This window comes from Passer domesticus, chromosome 8 (assembly GCF_036417665.1).
Source record: "Passer domesticus isolate bPasDom1 chromosome 8, bPasDom1.hap1, whole genome shotgun sequence".
NCBI classification, from domain to species: Eukaryota; Metazoa; Chordata; class Aves; order Passeriformes; family Passeridae; genus Passer; species Passer domesticus.
The window spans coordinates 40,909,028-40,924,101 of NC_087481.1; the positions used below are offsets into that span (position 1 = coordinate 40,909,028).

The 15,074-nt window shown below is 41.4% G+C and overlaps 1 protein-coding gene across 7 annotated transcripts in view; it reads right to left on the minus strand.

Moving 5' to 3' along the window:
* Nucleotides 1-15,074, minus strand: part of ARHGAP22 (Rho GTPase activating protein 22) — a 125,893-nt gene that overhangs the window by 88,101 nt on the left and 22,718 nt on the right. Inside the window, exon 1 of one of the 7 annotated variants that reach the window (XM_064430749.1) lies at nt 14,238-14,610. The exons of 5 other annotated variants lie outside the window; for them this stretch is intronic. The gene's annotated coding sequence lies outside the window, so the exon portion shown is untranslated. Of the gene's footprint in view, nt 1-2,230; nt 2,501-14,237; nt 14,611-15,074 lie in introns of those variants that run through there. One more of the 7 variants, XM_064430747.1, reaches the window with a different exon arrangement.

Below are 15,074 nucleotides of genomic sequence, written 5' to 3' on the forward strand. Positions count from 1 at the left end.
TTTCTCAAGAACCCAACTTCAGAGGATTTTGATTACTAAAAGAATTATTTTCAGCTGTCAAAAAAGTCAAAGCAGTCAAGCATTTATTTTACAAACACCAAGCACGGTAACGTTTTTGAACACTATTCTTATGAGACTGCTTTCTACTGAAGAAAACTACACTTGGAGCCCCTGAATATCAACTACAAACTTTTCCCAAAGCAGACAGGATGTCAGAGGCTGGTCCCAACACATAAACCCATCCAGGAGCCACCCTGAAAATCCTTAGGAGAATTCCAGTATCTTTAAGTGCATTGGAGACACTGCCTCCTAAAGCAGTTTCTTCTAGACTACTGGGAGCTTGACACTTCAGAAAATACCCAACTTCAGTACACAGAACAGATGAGGAAAGTTTGTCAACTAATGCTATTGCCACATTAACAACCTTTCCGAAAAGAAACAACAAGTCCCCCTCCCATCAAATTTTACTTGTTAGTGGAGAAAAAGAAGAACCAAGGATTGTGTTTAAAGCATAAGATCACATCGAGACGGGTTTTAAGGGTTTGGTTTAGTTTGCCGAGTTTTTCTGAGCCACGGCAGAAGTGGTGGCACCTCCCGAAGGGCTGGGCCCGGAGTACCGCGGGTTCCCTCTGCCCGGTCCCGTTCGGACGCAGCGAGCCCGCGGCTCCGGAGCCGCGCTCGCCGGCGGGGCTGCTGCCCCCGCCGCACGCCCCGGGAAGGAGAGCTTCCCTGCCGCATCCCAGGGGAAGTTAGTTACCTCTGGGCTCCTCACGGCAGCCTTTGCAGGAGCACAGCCCCATGGCAGGTGGCAGCGTCCCCGGCGGCCCCAGGCAGCCCGCTCCCTGCCAGGCGGGGCCGCCTGCAGCATCCCTGGAGCGGGGCGGGCAAGGGCTCCCGGGAGGCTCCGCAGGGCCAGCGGCAGGTTGGTGCCCTGGAGCCCCCCGCCTTCGTCGCCCGTATTTGCAGCCGGCCTCCGGGCAGAACTCAGCTCTTCACGGCTCCCTGCCCCTTAAACCGCGCTGGCTTATTAATTATAGTCAGCCCTTTGAAGGGGTGAGAGCCACCGGAGCCTGCCTTATGCGAGAGGCTCTCAGATGGCCAGAGGGCAACAGACACCCAGCGGAACCCTTCAGTGTGCATAGACAGACTATTTCACCTCTTGCAAAACTCTCTCAGGATAGGACAGGGTCATATGCTATATCCCCACAAGAGTAAACACCATATATCTGAGTCTCCACAGAGATACTGAGTGTTACAGGGACCTTGCATTCTTGCAAAGGTCAGCACTGCTCTGGCAACATTCAGAAAGCTCGTTTACACACTCACTTTTAATTGCATTAACCTAATGAGTCACCAGCCACAAAGACAAGATAAGCTTTTTGTTTTTGGAAATGGAAAGAACAACATCCCTAGAAAGAGATGTTTGCTGGATCTCTGATCACTCTGTGCTTGTTCTCTAGACACAGCAGCGACCCTGCTTATTGAAGCCCCAGTGCCCAGGTGCAGCAATGCCCTAAGCACTGCAGCAGAAACACAGTTTTGTGTTTTATACACCAGCTCACAGGCAAACTGGCTGCCTTTGCAAAGCTTGGATCAAGCTAAAGAGTTGGATGTCACAAGAAAGTGACTGAATGATAAAGTCTTTTCCAGGCTGGACACTGCAAAAGAATACACTCTTTGATAGCAGTCTGCAATGCACAAAAATTAGTTTGGGTGGGAGGGGAGAAAGATAGACAAATAGAGGTTTGGGGGTGAAGGAGCTACATCTTTCAATACAGTTAAAATACCAGAAACAGCCTGAGCCCGAGACCTGATCTGCAGTTCCAGCTCCAAGTACATATCTCAGCCTCTTGAGCTTGAGCTAAAGTTCTTCAGAAAGGACTTCCAGGAGAGAAAATGAATGACCTAAAGGGTAGATGTCTACCAGATCTCCCATGATTAAAAAAAAAAAAAAAAAAGAGCAAAACAAAACAAAAAACTACAATAATGTTCTACAGAGCGTTCCTTCTGCAGAGTATTCAGCTGTTAACTGCACACTTGAGCAATCCCAGAGTATGAGCATTCATTAGTTAGCACAAAAAAACCAAAACAAAACCAAATCCCACACAGGATAGAAGACGGACAGGGCAGGAAAACTTTCCCAGCACCACCAAACATACTAGAGGAAGTTCAAGATATCCCTGCAAGAGAATTGAAGGAAATCCAGTTTTCTGACTTTGCTGGTACCAACTTGTTCCTCTTGGATAGATGTGTGAGAATTCATCTCAGTTGTTTTGTTGAGCCTCTAAACTTGTCAGACAGTGCCAATAGCTGACAGCTGCTTGGAAATCCATCTCTTGTGCAGAGCGCTCCCTTGCCCTTGTAAAGCAGCAGATACTTCCCTTCCTTCTTGGCTAGAGGGTGATCTGATCTCAGGGAAGGGGCACGTGAACCACCTGCTAGAGGGGCTGGACAATCTCCTGGCAACGCTTCTGCATTTCGTTTAAAGCAAGCTCCAGGCAGCCCCAGCAGGGGGAGTTTTCCAAGCTCTGGAAAAGCCGAAGTGTTTATTCACGGCTCCGTCGCAGCAGTGGCAGTTAACACTGACGGAGACAGCACCCTCCTCCCCAGCTGTTCCGCCCTGGCAGCCAAGTCAGCTCCATGGAAAGGTACTGGATAGTGTACGTCAGAGGAACCCCCAGACTGCCTACAAGTTACTGAAATGTAAGTATTTAAGAAGTTTTAGTATTATTACATATATCACTTCACATGGACAGGTAGAGCCTGATCAGGGGTTTGGCACACGTGCTTAATTCAGACAATCTGACAGCCTCAACAAAGCATTTCAATAATTTTTTTTCGAGCTTTTTTCATGTCTATTACTGAAACATTACAGTTTTAAACTCTCATTATTTTCACAAAATATTTGGAAAACTGACAAGAAGTTTGTCTTGCCTTTTGATTATGTGACATTACCTAAAGGAATTAAATGGTCCCAGAGGAAAATAGCTGAGAGTCATTCACTGCAATAACCACCACCATGTATTTAAAATAACAGTCTTCAGGAGCATTCATGGCAAGAGGAAGGCAGACACTCTGCTATCCTTACTGTGAGGGCATTACCCAGAAGCATCACTGTACAAAACTGAGCTAAAGAACACTTAGCCCTTCCCTCATTTTTACTCCAGATGGCAAAAATTACAGTGAAGGTCAGCAATAAAATAAGCCAATATTGACAGCTTTCAGAAAGCCATCCAAAGCTTGCATATAAATGAGCCATCCATGCTTTGAGTTTCACAACAAAATACAAATTTCATCCAAAACGAAGCAGTTCTTCAACATAGCTGATTAAAAAAAAAAAAAAAAAAGATATTGAGGAAAAGTCTTCAATGCATTGATGACTCTGATATTTGTGTCAGTCTTGAATGTGAAAAAATTGAAAAAATACACTCAGAAAAGACAAAACACTCAGGGAAAAAATTATAGCTAAAGAGCTGTTCATTGAAAATTCAACCAAAAAAGCACGAGTGAAAATGTGATTAAATAAAGACCCCAAATATCTAGTAAACTAACACTACCACCTCTTTTTATAAGCTGAAAAATCCATATAAATAATTTCATCCAGAACATTCATGCTCTACATACCTTCAGTGCACTTTGCAGATCATTTGTCATTTTAACTTCAGAGGACACTCATTAAGTTTCCTAAAATTTAAGCCAATAGGTGTCTGCTGTCAAACATACTGCCAGTCCAAATCCTAGCAGACAGAAAGAGCTAGCAGAGGGTCAGGCCGGCAGAGTACCTGGATACACACCAGACACCATTTTTGGGGGAAGAGGAGTGGTACCATCAAGGTTAAAACAAAACAAAAACGCCTGAGATTTACAAAAACAAAAAATATTTGAGATAACTGAGCATTGTTTGGGAGATGCAGAAGTCAGATGTCTGGATCTGTCATCCCATGGGAAATTCAAGATTCTTTAATGTCTAAACCACACTTAGTTTCTCCTTTGAATGCAGTCAGGCCCAGGCAGATCATCTCAGCAGTCACCTAATGAAGGTAAGAGTGCAGAACTGCCACTCAAATATTTGTCATAAATAAAGGCAACCCTAGAAACTCTCATCCTAGACCCTAACATGTTGATTGATTGATTGCTATAGGTACAAGGTCTGACACCACCTGAAGGGTTGGAAGGCTGAGCACAAGATTCTTGTATGAAAGATAGGCAAACCTGTCTGGGTCAAATAAAATTGAGATTTTCATATATAATTTTAATATTATATACACTGAATTTATATTTACACACAGCAAAAATTTCAAGTAGGTATTAGCCTATTTGTGCAGTAACAAATGTGGATATGCTTTCACTTCACCAGCAACAAAACCCACTTACTCTGCAGTATGATTCTTTCAAGACTAATTTCTGTTAATACATGTAAGTCAGTCTGTATAACAGGAGCTGCTCAAGATGGAATATCTATAATTCTTAACAATTTGACCTTTTACACCTAGAGTTAACCACGCATATCTTCTCCTTAAACAGCACACACCAAGTTTAGATTTACAAAATCAGGAGCTCAGAGTTCAATGTCTAAATTTGGATTTCAAATGCTAAAACATTAGGCAGATCTTTAAAAAACTCCAAAACTCCATTTAACAGATCCCTGTAAAATGAACTGGTGCAGACTGAGTGTCCTAAGATTTTTTGAATAACACATCTATTTTGCACTTTTTTTTTTCTCCAGTCATAGCTCTTGGCTCCACCCTCTGAAATTTTTGATTTAAAGTTTATATTCCCTCTCATTTCTTAAGAAATACTGTAGTGTATTGCCTGCCACTGAAAAGGAAAGCCAGCTGCTAAACAGTACTGTGTGAAAAATTAACTTTCATATTTCTGGACAATGTTAAACATCTGGAAGCCAGAGGGAAAGATTTCAGTTTTAGTTAAGCCAACCACTTATATTCTGCGGGAAAAAGTACTCTAACCAAGTAAATTTTTAAAAATTGCAGGATGGCAGAGGAATAGGTTATTCTAGTTCAATGATTCATTGCAGACATGACAGAGTATTAGTGGCTGAAGGAATTTATTAATCATTCCTTTACTAGGAAACAAATGGTTTTTGTGATTCCCAGCTATATCAGAGTTACATCTCTAGAACTGGGCAAGCATTCATTTTGGAAGCTTTTTTAGACATAAGGCCAGAATTACATAGCTTTGGGGATTTTCCTCACCATTTCCTCCTCCCAAGAGGCAAAAATTTATCTGAAGAACACAAATGGTAACACCACCTTGCATCATTACTATTAAACAGGTGAGCTGGACTTCACAGAGAATGGACCTAAGCCAGCCAGTATGATACATGCACTCATGAAAAGCTTACAATTTATACTAATACCCATGCTCAAGATTCAGAAGAATGTGTTAGAATTTTCAAGCTTGGCCAATAAAAGCTTGTTTTGCGTGATCTGTAAAATTATTTATACTATGATCTTTTCCATATCAATCAATAATCTGTAAACCAGGGCAAATTATAGACTTCCTCTTCAAAAGTTAAAGCCTTACTAAAATGAGAAGTTTACTTTCTGAGTCAGGATGGATTATTCCCAGGATTTCCAAAATACATGGTAAAGCAAGTAGAAGTGGCTTGCCAGGCCACAGTGGAAACACTCTATGACTCTCCACAGATTTGCAAATAGCCATTGGACTCAGAAGAAAAAAAAAGACTGTTCTGGCAATATAATAATAGAGGTAGAAGAGTACATTACATCCGGTCTTAGTTCATACATATCTAAATACTCTCCCTTAAAGACCAATTACATTTCTTATAAGAGCCTGAAATTACAAAGTGAATTTTCTAGCCCAGTATTTATTAATAAAGTGACATGCTACCTCCCCTAAGGCTTTTTCCTGTGAGAGCAGAGCAATGTAAACCATCCTCACCCTTTCAAACCCCAGTCTTCATCATCCCCTGCCCTCCAAATACACACTTCTAGTATGTCTAATATAAACTGCAAAGGAAATGTTTTTGAAAACTCCAGTTCTCTGGGCTCCAAAGACTCTGAAAAATAACCTGCTGAGAGAAGAATTAGACCTTCATCGTTTAAAGGAACAATTTATAGTTCATCTATTCTTCATAGAAGACATTAGCATAGAAAGCATGAGGTCAATGTAGATATATCACTAGACTGTATGAGAGACAGCATGAAAGTACACACTTTGTATTCACAGGTTGCCTTGCCCCAAGTGACCTAAAATGCATTCCTGTTAACCAGGTTAGGCTGAGTTTACAATGAACCACAGGTCTGTTAAGAAAAGGCTCACAGGCTTAAAAAAAAAAAAGGAGGAAGGATCAAAAGGCCCCTGCTCTGTCAGGAATAACATTTCAAACATCTGGCCTTGTCCTATTGAACAATTTCTAGTCCAGAAAGAGTCAAAAGATATCAAGCTTATAAAAAGTTCTTCTGATTTGACTAGATCCATTGCTTTCTCTTCTCCATCCAATCACTGTAATTCCAAAAAAAATTCAGTCATACCATCTGACACTCCCATGACAATAATTTTCACTGGCATTTGGACATTTTTTCATATTAATGGAACATGAAAATGGCCATATTTTAGGAGATTCACAGATGTCCATCTTCTTTTTCCTTCAAATAATGACTCCCCAGCCTAAAGCACTTGTGAAGTGCAAAAAGGAATTCCCTGAATTCTGATGAACTCAAAAAATTAAAGAATTTTAGGTGCAGGCATCAACAAATGAAGAAAGCTTGGTTGGAAATTCCAATACAGCTTTAGCCATACTGTGCTAGAAAGACCCCAGGTTTTCACTTTGAGGGCATCAGCAAGCTCTTGGCCCTCTGGCACTGAAGTACAGAGGGAACACAAAAAAATCCCTGAACCGTCAAGGCTTACACATGGACAAAGTCCCCTTTTGCAACTGGTTGTGGCAGAGCTGCCATTGTTACTGTTCCATTTTTGTCAGCAGCAGGGCAGTCTGGCTGGAGGGCTAGCACAGCTCTCAGCAGCAGGTGGGCACACTGGCTGACATCAGCAATTCCTGCCTGGCACTGCCATGGATCCATGGCTGCTCTTGCACAGTTCCCACCAGCTTAGAGCCCAAAGGGGAAGATCAGCTAAGCACACAGCTGCTAAGAAGCAGCTTTACTGCAAATACCTGAAGGCATCCTGCTGCCCTTAGCACTCAAAACTGCTGAAAGGAACCCTTTCCTCACAGATCCCAGTGTACACAGAGCAGACAGCCCACAATTAATGTATGCAAGTTTTTGCACTTACTAACTTCAAAGAATCCTTCCTTCTAGAAAGAGAGGAGGATCTGCTTTGGCTCACAGAGAGAAAACTTGACTGGCTGCAGAATTTAAAGGCAATGACATGGAGGTCTGAGTTTGAGCAAAAATATCTGGACTCCTATTGCCAACAATGCCTTGCTGAAGCCAATCAAGAAATAACTCCTCATGTGTAGCTTAGTGTTTCTATTGAAGTTACCAAGACCAAAGCAGAACCCTGTGCTGATGTTGGCATTAAGAATTATGTCAAAACTGTGCTTTCCAAGAGGAAACAGCTGTAACCTCAAAACACTACTAAGGGAGAACACTGAATTTCTTCTCACTGGTCCTCCTCAAATCTCACTGAATTCATACCCCCTTCAGTAAGACAGCCACCCCACAGGCCCACAGCAACAATTATGACACCTTCCACAGACCTTCACCAGCTTCAGAACCAGGGCTGAGGTGATAAAATTTCTCTTATCAAGCATGATCTAAGCACAATATTTCCACTTGTACTAACATCCTCTATTTTCTGCTGCGATGTGTTTGGGTCACAGAGCTAACTAAAGGTAGGATATCTACTTCCATGTTCTAGAGTATTGGCAACACATGACACTTATGGTCTGTGCCCAAGACCTATAAAAGACACAGGGACAGAAACAGGCAGCTGAAACCTGGTCTGTCCACTCAAAGTGGACCAGAATTAATTTAATCTGGAAAATATCTTCTGCTGAACCCTTCCAGAAGGCATAATTTTGAGTCTCTGATTCATATACAAACCACACGCTGTAAAAACAGAGCCTTTGTAGTCTCTGTGGAGCAGAAGGGTTCTCACACAATAGTGATCTCTACAGACATTTCTCTTTGTGTTAATAAAAGTAGTCTTTCTCCTCATTACACTATTATGTCAGTACAGGCTTTCTTTTCACACAATTATACTGGAACAGAATTACTAATATAGACAAGGCTCTTCATCTCTCAAGTCAGCAGTTGCCAGAGTGCTTATAAATCTTCATAGTAAAATACACAACCCAAAATTCAGGGAAGCAACACAGTCTGCACAATTATCCTTCAAAGCAAATAATACATGGTCAATTTTAAGAGTCTATTTTCTTACACACACTTTCTTTTAACACTGTATACTTTTAATTTCACAGCTCCTTTCTTTGTTATCTCAAATTCCTCCTGCCCCTTCCCCCAGGTTTTCATGTCTGTCTGACAGTTGGTGGTTAAAAACAAACTCCAGAACTAATAACAGTGCTTTAGGAGTCCAGGATGATACATAACATTTCTGATACCATGTGGAAACATGGGTATCAACATCTTAAGTGGACTCCACTTAGATGAGCAATGGACTCTTGCTAAGATTCAAAGGCAGACTTTGAAAGAATGCCTCTTTACAGGCCTGTGCACCTGCCAGAACAGAGATAGGGGACACAAACTTTGATAAAGTGAACATTTAAAGACTGTCAAAAGAAAAAACTATATAATGACCAATGACCTGAACTTTGGCTTCCTAATGGAAGAAATCACATTCGTTTCAATTAGAGTGCTTGAAAAAGAATTAGGAATATTAAGCTCATCAGAATATACTATACAGACCAAAGTCCTGACCCCAGCTGCCTCACCACCCCTAGAGAACAGTACCTTGTACAGAGCCCCTGTGATGAGTACAGTAGAGACACTGTGAAGCTCATAATGAACTTTAGGGAATAAAGTTGTTGTAATGCTAGTAAAGTCAATATATATTAGCATTCCCCACAGTGAAACAAAACCTCGATAACTCGGTATCGGATCCCTCGATAGCGCAGGGAGTTAAATCCCTTCCCAGTAAAAAAAACCCCCAAAAACAAACAATAAAAAAACAACAAACAACCCCCCCCAAAAAAAAACAAACCCAAACCACAAAAAAAAAGCCCATACCAAACAAACAAACAAAACCCCCAGCATGTTCTTAAGCTGGGTGTAAGGCTTAAGTGCTACCCCATAGGCAATACATCCTTGCCATATTTCCTCCTCCCTATGAAGTTCAAAAAGCCCAGAGCAAACAAGTTCTCACTGATAGCACGCTAATTATCCCCAAACCATTTCAGACAAATACAGAGGGGGTTTTGCCTGTGAACCCTCTCTCACAGGTGTTTGACACTGGGCCAGCTGCCACTTCAAACTGGTACTAGTGTATTCATAAACACCCCAGATAGCAGCTTCTCAGTTGTAGTTTCTCAGTTGTTTTCTCTTTTGGATCCTGGATCAACACACTATCAGCTCCACCCCCCTTTCCCCCCCACGCTTTTTGTGAGCCTTGTAAAAGGACCTGTGTTTTCCTTTTCTTACCTTTGCTTCCCAGAGTGACTTCCACATGGTATTTCCAAGTCAGTGTATTCTACTGAGCAGTTAAGGTGCAGTGCTAACAGGTACCTCAAAAGTGTGAGTGGTGCTGTCTTACAGGCTTGCCAGTATCAAAGAACAGAATCACAGAATCATTAGGGTTGGAAAAGTCCTCTAAGACTGTGTCCAACCTTTGAACATCACAGTGTCAACTAAACCATAGCATTAAATGCCATACCCAGTCTTTTCTTGAACACTTCCAGGGACAGTGACTTCACCAGCTCCCAGGGCAGCCTGTTCCAAGGCTTGACAAGACTTTCAGTGAATAAATTCTTCCTAATGTCTGCCCTGAACCTCCCCTGGCACAGCTTGAGGCCTTTTCCTCCTGTCTTTATTCCACTTCTGCTAGAATTCAGTGTGTGCTGTGACATGGCCATATATCATGTACCTTATTTTACTTCATCATGCTAACCCAACAGAGCACTTTATTAGACTCAGAGATCTCAGACATTGCATAAATCTTGTGGAGAATTCACCCATTGTTATTGCAAATGGGAACACAGCTGTTTCTGGGGCTGAACAAAACCCATAACAGCAGCAACAGAGCACACAAGCTGTAAAACATCACTGAAGACTTGATTTCTGACAAACTAGCAAGAAATATAGAGATGGTACTACATAACTGATCATGCTGACAGTTTGATAAGCATATCTATATGTAACAAAGCTGTATTTGCACCAGAATACTTTAAAAAAAAAAATCCTCTACTCCCTACACATGCCTTAGGACTTAATATATTATCCTCAAGGCAGAATATTCAATAGCAGAACACACTCTGGAAGGTCTCAGCAGGAAGTATTCAAAATCTTACCTAATTTGCACTGAAAAATCAACCTGAGGAGATCAAATGATGCCTTGTACATTTTCACTACAATGTGTCATCACACTACAAAGCCATATTTCTATATCCAAAGGGCAACCTATATAAAATGCTATATTTGTCTCTCAGGAATACAGTGGGTTAAGGAAGACTGCTCAAAACCAGTCAGAGGTTACATTTTAATGATCTGCACTAGCAGAAAGCCCTATTCATGAAACTTCTTAAGTCTCATGCTCCTTTCACAGCAGGACTTATGTGATTGCAATTGAAGTTTTAAAAACCATCATTCTTCTTTAAAGCCAGCACGTGCATTAAACACAGCTAGGTGCTACTGATGAGAGATCAAATGCAGAACTTCTCCTGGAATACAAATCCCAGGACAGCAGAACACAGATATGTTACTGCAGCCCATTTCCAGTCCTTATTTCAGCTGCCCACGGCCCCAGAGCACTGAGGGATAAGACAGTAAAACTTGAAGTAGATCAAACACTTCTAATAAAACAAAGGCAGGATCTTGTTTATTTAATGAAGCAGGTTCATTACGTGCCAAATGCAAACATAAGGCTTGGTCATTGCATATGATAGGGGAAAAAAAGAAAACAAAGCAAAAAGCAATTTGCAGCTTCAGGTGCCTCCTGATGCCCTTCAAGATGTTTTAAATTGATAACATAGGGTGAGCCAAAACATTCTTAACTATCAGAGAGCCTCATCACCCTCAGGGGAAAAAAGGAGCCCAATAACCTTTCTGCCCAAAAGTCTGGATGCAGTCCCAAGACCTTTACCTGCAATGAATCATCACCTTAAGCAGGCTGAAGAGGACTGGTCAAGTAGGGATACAGCACTGGACTAAACACAACACTTACTGAAATCAATAAGGTTACATGAATTGAGACCAAAGTTGAGTCCTTTTTTATCCACATTCTCTTTTCATAAGAATTCAGTGACATGACGCAGTCAAGAATTCAGGGAAAGTACAGATCAGAATATCTCAGAATATCAGTAAGCAGAGAAGCCTTGCTTGCGGAAGGTTTGAGCTGCTAGTATTTATCTGCACAAGAGAAATGAGGGACGCCATTAATTCCTCAAGTACCAGTTCAACTTAAATCCATTAGTAAAACAAGCCTAGAAATACTGGCAGCTGATTGATACTTCTGTTGAACTAAAGGAAGTTATCACAGTCTAGACAGGCCATGAAAGCCTATTTTTTCAGTTCAATAAAAGAATCTCAGTAGAATTAGGAAAGGAGTAATCCCAAGGAAGGCAGCTAGTACCTTTTGGAAAATGCCAATGCATTAAAATTTCAAAATTTTGAAGATACATATTCTGAAAAATAAGTTTAGCAGGCTCAGAATGGGGGAAGAGGAAAACAGACAGATGCTACTAAACAGCCCATAAGCACTGGGTCAGTATATTAACCTGCAACAGTGGAGACCTACATCCAAGTGGCTTCCCCATACAGTCATTTCTGTATGTGTCTATACAGAACATGTTCTGCTCTTATATTACAGTTTTAAGACCAAAACAAGATTCAAATAGGTAAACAATTTGAACTTGAACATTTTCAAAGACTGTTGATTTTGGCATCTGAGACAGCAGCTGTATATTGTGAATACATGGAGTATGTTCAGTATAGAATACTACAGAATCACAGAATATTCTGAGTTGGAAGGGACCCACAAGGATCATCGAGCCCAGATTTTTAAGTGAATGACCCATATGGGCATCAAGCCCACAACCTTGGCATCACTAGCACTTCGCTCTAACCAACTGAGCAAACATGCAGGAATGTATTCAGTATTCAATATTCAGTACTGTATTCTGCCTACAGAGCACAGTATTGGCTTCACAGCCTGGGCAAAGACATCATTAGGGAACTCCTGCTTGCTGATTTGCTTTGAGGAGACACGAATGAACAAAACACAGTAGCTAGTTTCCTCTGAGAGGATGAACTCGAGCTCCAGGGATTCAAGGCGTGTGCCATCACCGAAGCAAGAGCCCAAGCAGAAGCTGGAAAGAGCCAGCACCATCTAGTGCTCAGGAGAGACGGAGCAAGCAGAGCAGAGAGAACAACGCACCAACACTCCCCAGGCACAGAACTTCAGGAGACACACTTTCAAGGAAACTCAAACTACACTTGAGCATAAAAAGACTCAAGTGCAGCTGGGAAAAGGCAAGGAAATGTACCTGTCATCATCTGAGTGTTAAAACGTTATTACCTTAAAGGTCTCAACCCAAGAAAAAAGGTAATAATACAAAACAGTTTCCAGACTATGACTGCAAAGAAAGCATACAGTTTTATCATTTTGGGCACTCCTTTGGCAAGACAATTTAGAAAAAACATTTATTGTTTCTCGCCCCTCAATAAATGGAAATGTCTATCTTATGTTCCAAGAGACAGGTTTTTAGTGACATACAACTGCATGCTCTCAGCTATGCTCCAGACATCTAGAAGCCCTAAGTACAGATCTGACAGGGCCCTCCACAGCAAAACCAGGACCACCAATCTTCTTGTCAATGCAATGCCATGGACATGGTAACATCCACAGCTCTCTCTTGCTAAGTGTTTCCAGAAGGCAGTGCTGCAACTACTCTGTATTAAACTTTCTAGGAGGACACAAAATTACTTTATTTTGCTGCCATTTCCCTAGTCAATATGGTGGATGCAAAGTCACAGGAATCTAAATATACCTCTCAAATATCAACATCATTCCATATTCAGATATGCACAGCCAGTTTTCAGCTGTAGACTTCAGGAGAAAACTTAATTACCAATGGCAAACTCAGGATCCTGCTGTTAATTAGAATTGCAATTTGCATTGAATAATAGAGAACACGGAATGATTTTCAATGTATGAATTTCTAATTTCTCCTCCTGGTATTTTAATTACACAGCATCTCAACAGGAACTGAGATAAAAAGGCCACAAAAATAGCTTAATTGGTGTTGATCACCTGGGATGCAGAAGTGTACCACAGATCAGACTGCTCTGTGGGCACCATTCCACCTGCTGGTACAAGACAAACAAGCTGCCACTCCAACTTCTCTGTCAGATATTGTCAACAACACAAATGGACCCCTACAGAACAAGTAGACAATAATTATTGTTCCTGTAAGAATTAGGACTCCTACCTTCTTATTCTGCCTTTTTTTTGTTTTCCCTTCTTGTTATGTAGCCCAACCAATGCCATGAAGTAGCTTCTGCATAAGCCCCGCACAAAATTTCTGCATGAGGCATTTTATTTTGCCACAGCCAAACTTCTGGCATAATGCAACCACTACTCCATCTTTGAAGGATTCAGTATTCCATGCAAGTTCCTTTTGTAAGGGCAAGTTACCTACAGTGAATTAAGTCTTTATAACTAACTGAAAGAGCACACCATAGAGAACTGACTTCTAAAGTTTTGAAAATAACCTTTGACATGAAGATCATGTATAGGCAGTGATCCTATAAGGATCTCTGGCTAAGTCTGCAAAAAGACCAAGGTAACAATTATGAAGAGGACTGAACTGCTTCACTAAAGAGAGAGCTGCTGCTAACTCAATTGGAGCACAAAAAAAACAACCTGAAGGTGCAGTTTTCACCACCTTAGTTGGATTGACCTGGAATCCAACTGGTTTGAGAACTTTTTTTCAGCCATAAGAGCTGAAATGAAAGACATGATTAAATATCTGGAAACAAGATCAACCCCTTCAGCAGCTGTTTCCAATGAAAAAATTGAACCCATTACAAAACTGCACTCATTCTCACAGAAACTCTCACCTAAGAGCTGTCACTGTTCACCTTGGCAAAAAGCACTGTGGCAGGAAACGGGAACTAGCTATCATGAGTGATAAGGGACATCAAAATGTGTACCATGAGTACCTCCTAACTTCTGAACCTTGTTACCACTCCCCTTCTTCATTCTAAAAACATTACAATATCAGGAAATTCTCTGTCTGCAGAAGAACTTGAGCATCTCATAGTGCTGCAAAGGCTGGGGAATGAAACTAGGTAGACCACTTGCCACAAGACATTAAAACATTATTTCCTAAAAGGTGAGACTTCAGGAGCACTTAAGTCATCAACATTCCTTAAGAAATTCTCAGAGCTTAATCCCTGTGGCTTCTTACAAGCTACATTACACCACTCCAAAATGCACTGTAACCCCAGGTCAACACTGAGTTGTTCTGTTGCCCCTAGCAACAGCAGATGCTGGTTTTATTGCCAGATTCAGAATCCTCTTCCCAACAACATAGATCATTTCATCCATAAATACCAGCTGCTGTGGAATTATTACCCCAAATGGTACAGCATTTACACCTGACCTCATACTACCCTCATAACTTTACAAAAACATCCCCCACCACCTGCTAATGTGCAATGGAGTATGAGAACAACTTGCACCCACAGCTCACCCCACCATTCCACTTTGAACTTCTGTGATGAAGGGAAGCATGAATGGACTCAAAAGGGTCCAGAAACTTACACAGTTTCCCCAAAAAGGAATGCAGAGAATATATTTCAGGAAGTTCTGTCACCAGATCTAACCCTGGTTTGACTGTAGAACTGTTCTGCAGTCTCTCATGTCCCTAGTTAACCCTTCTCCCAGCTGCCCTA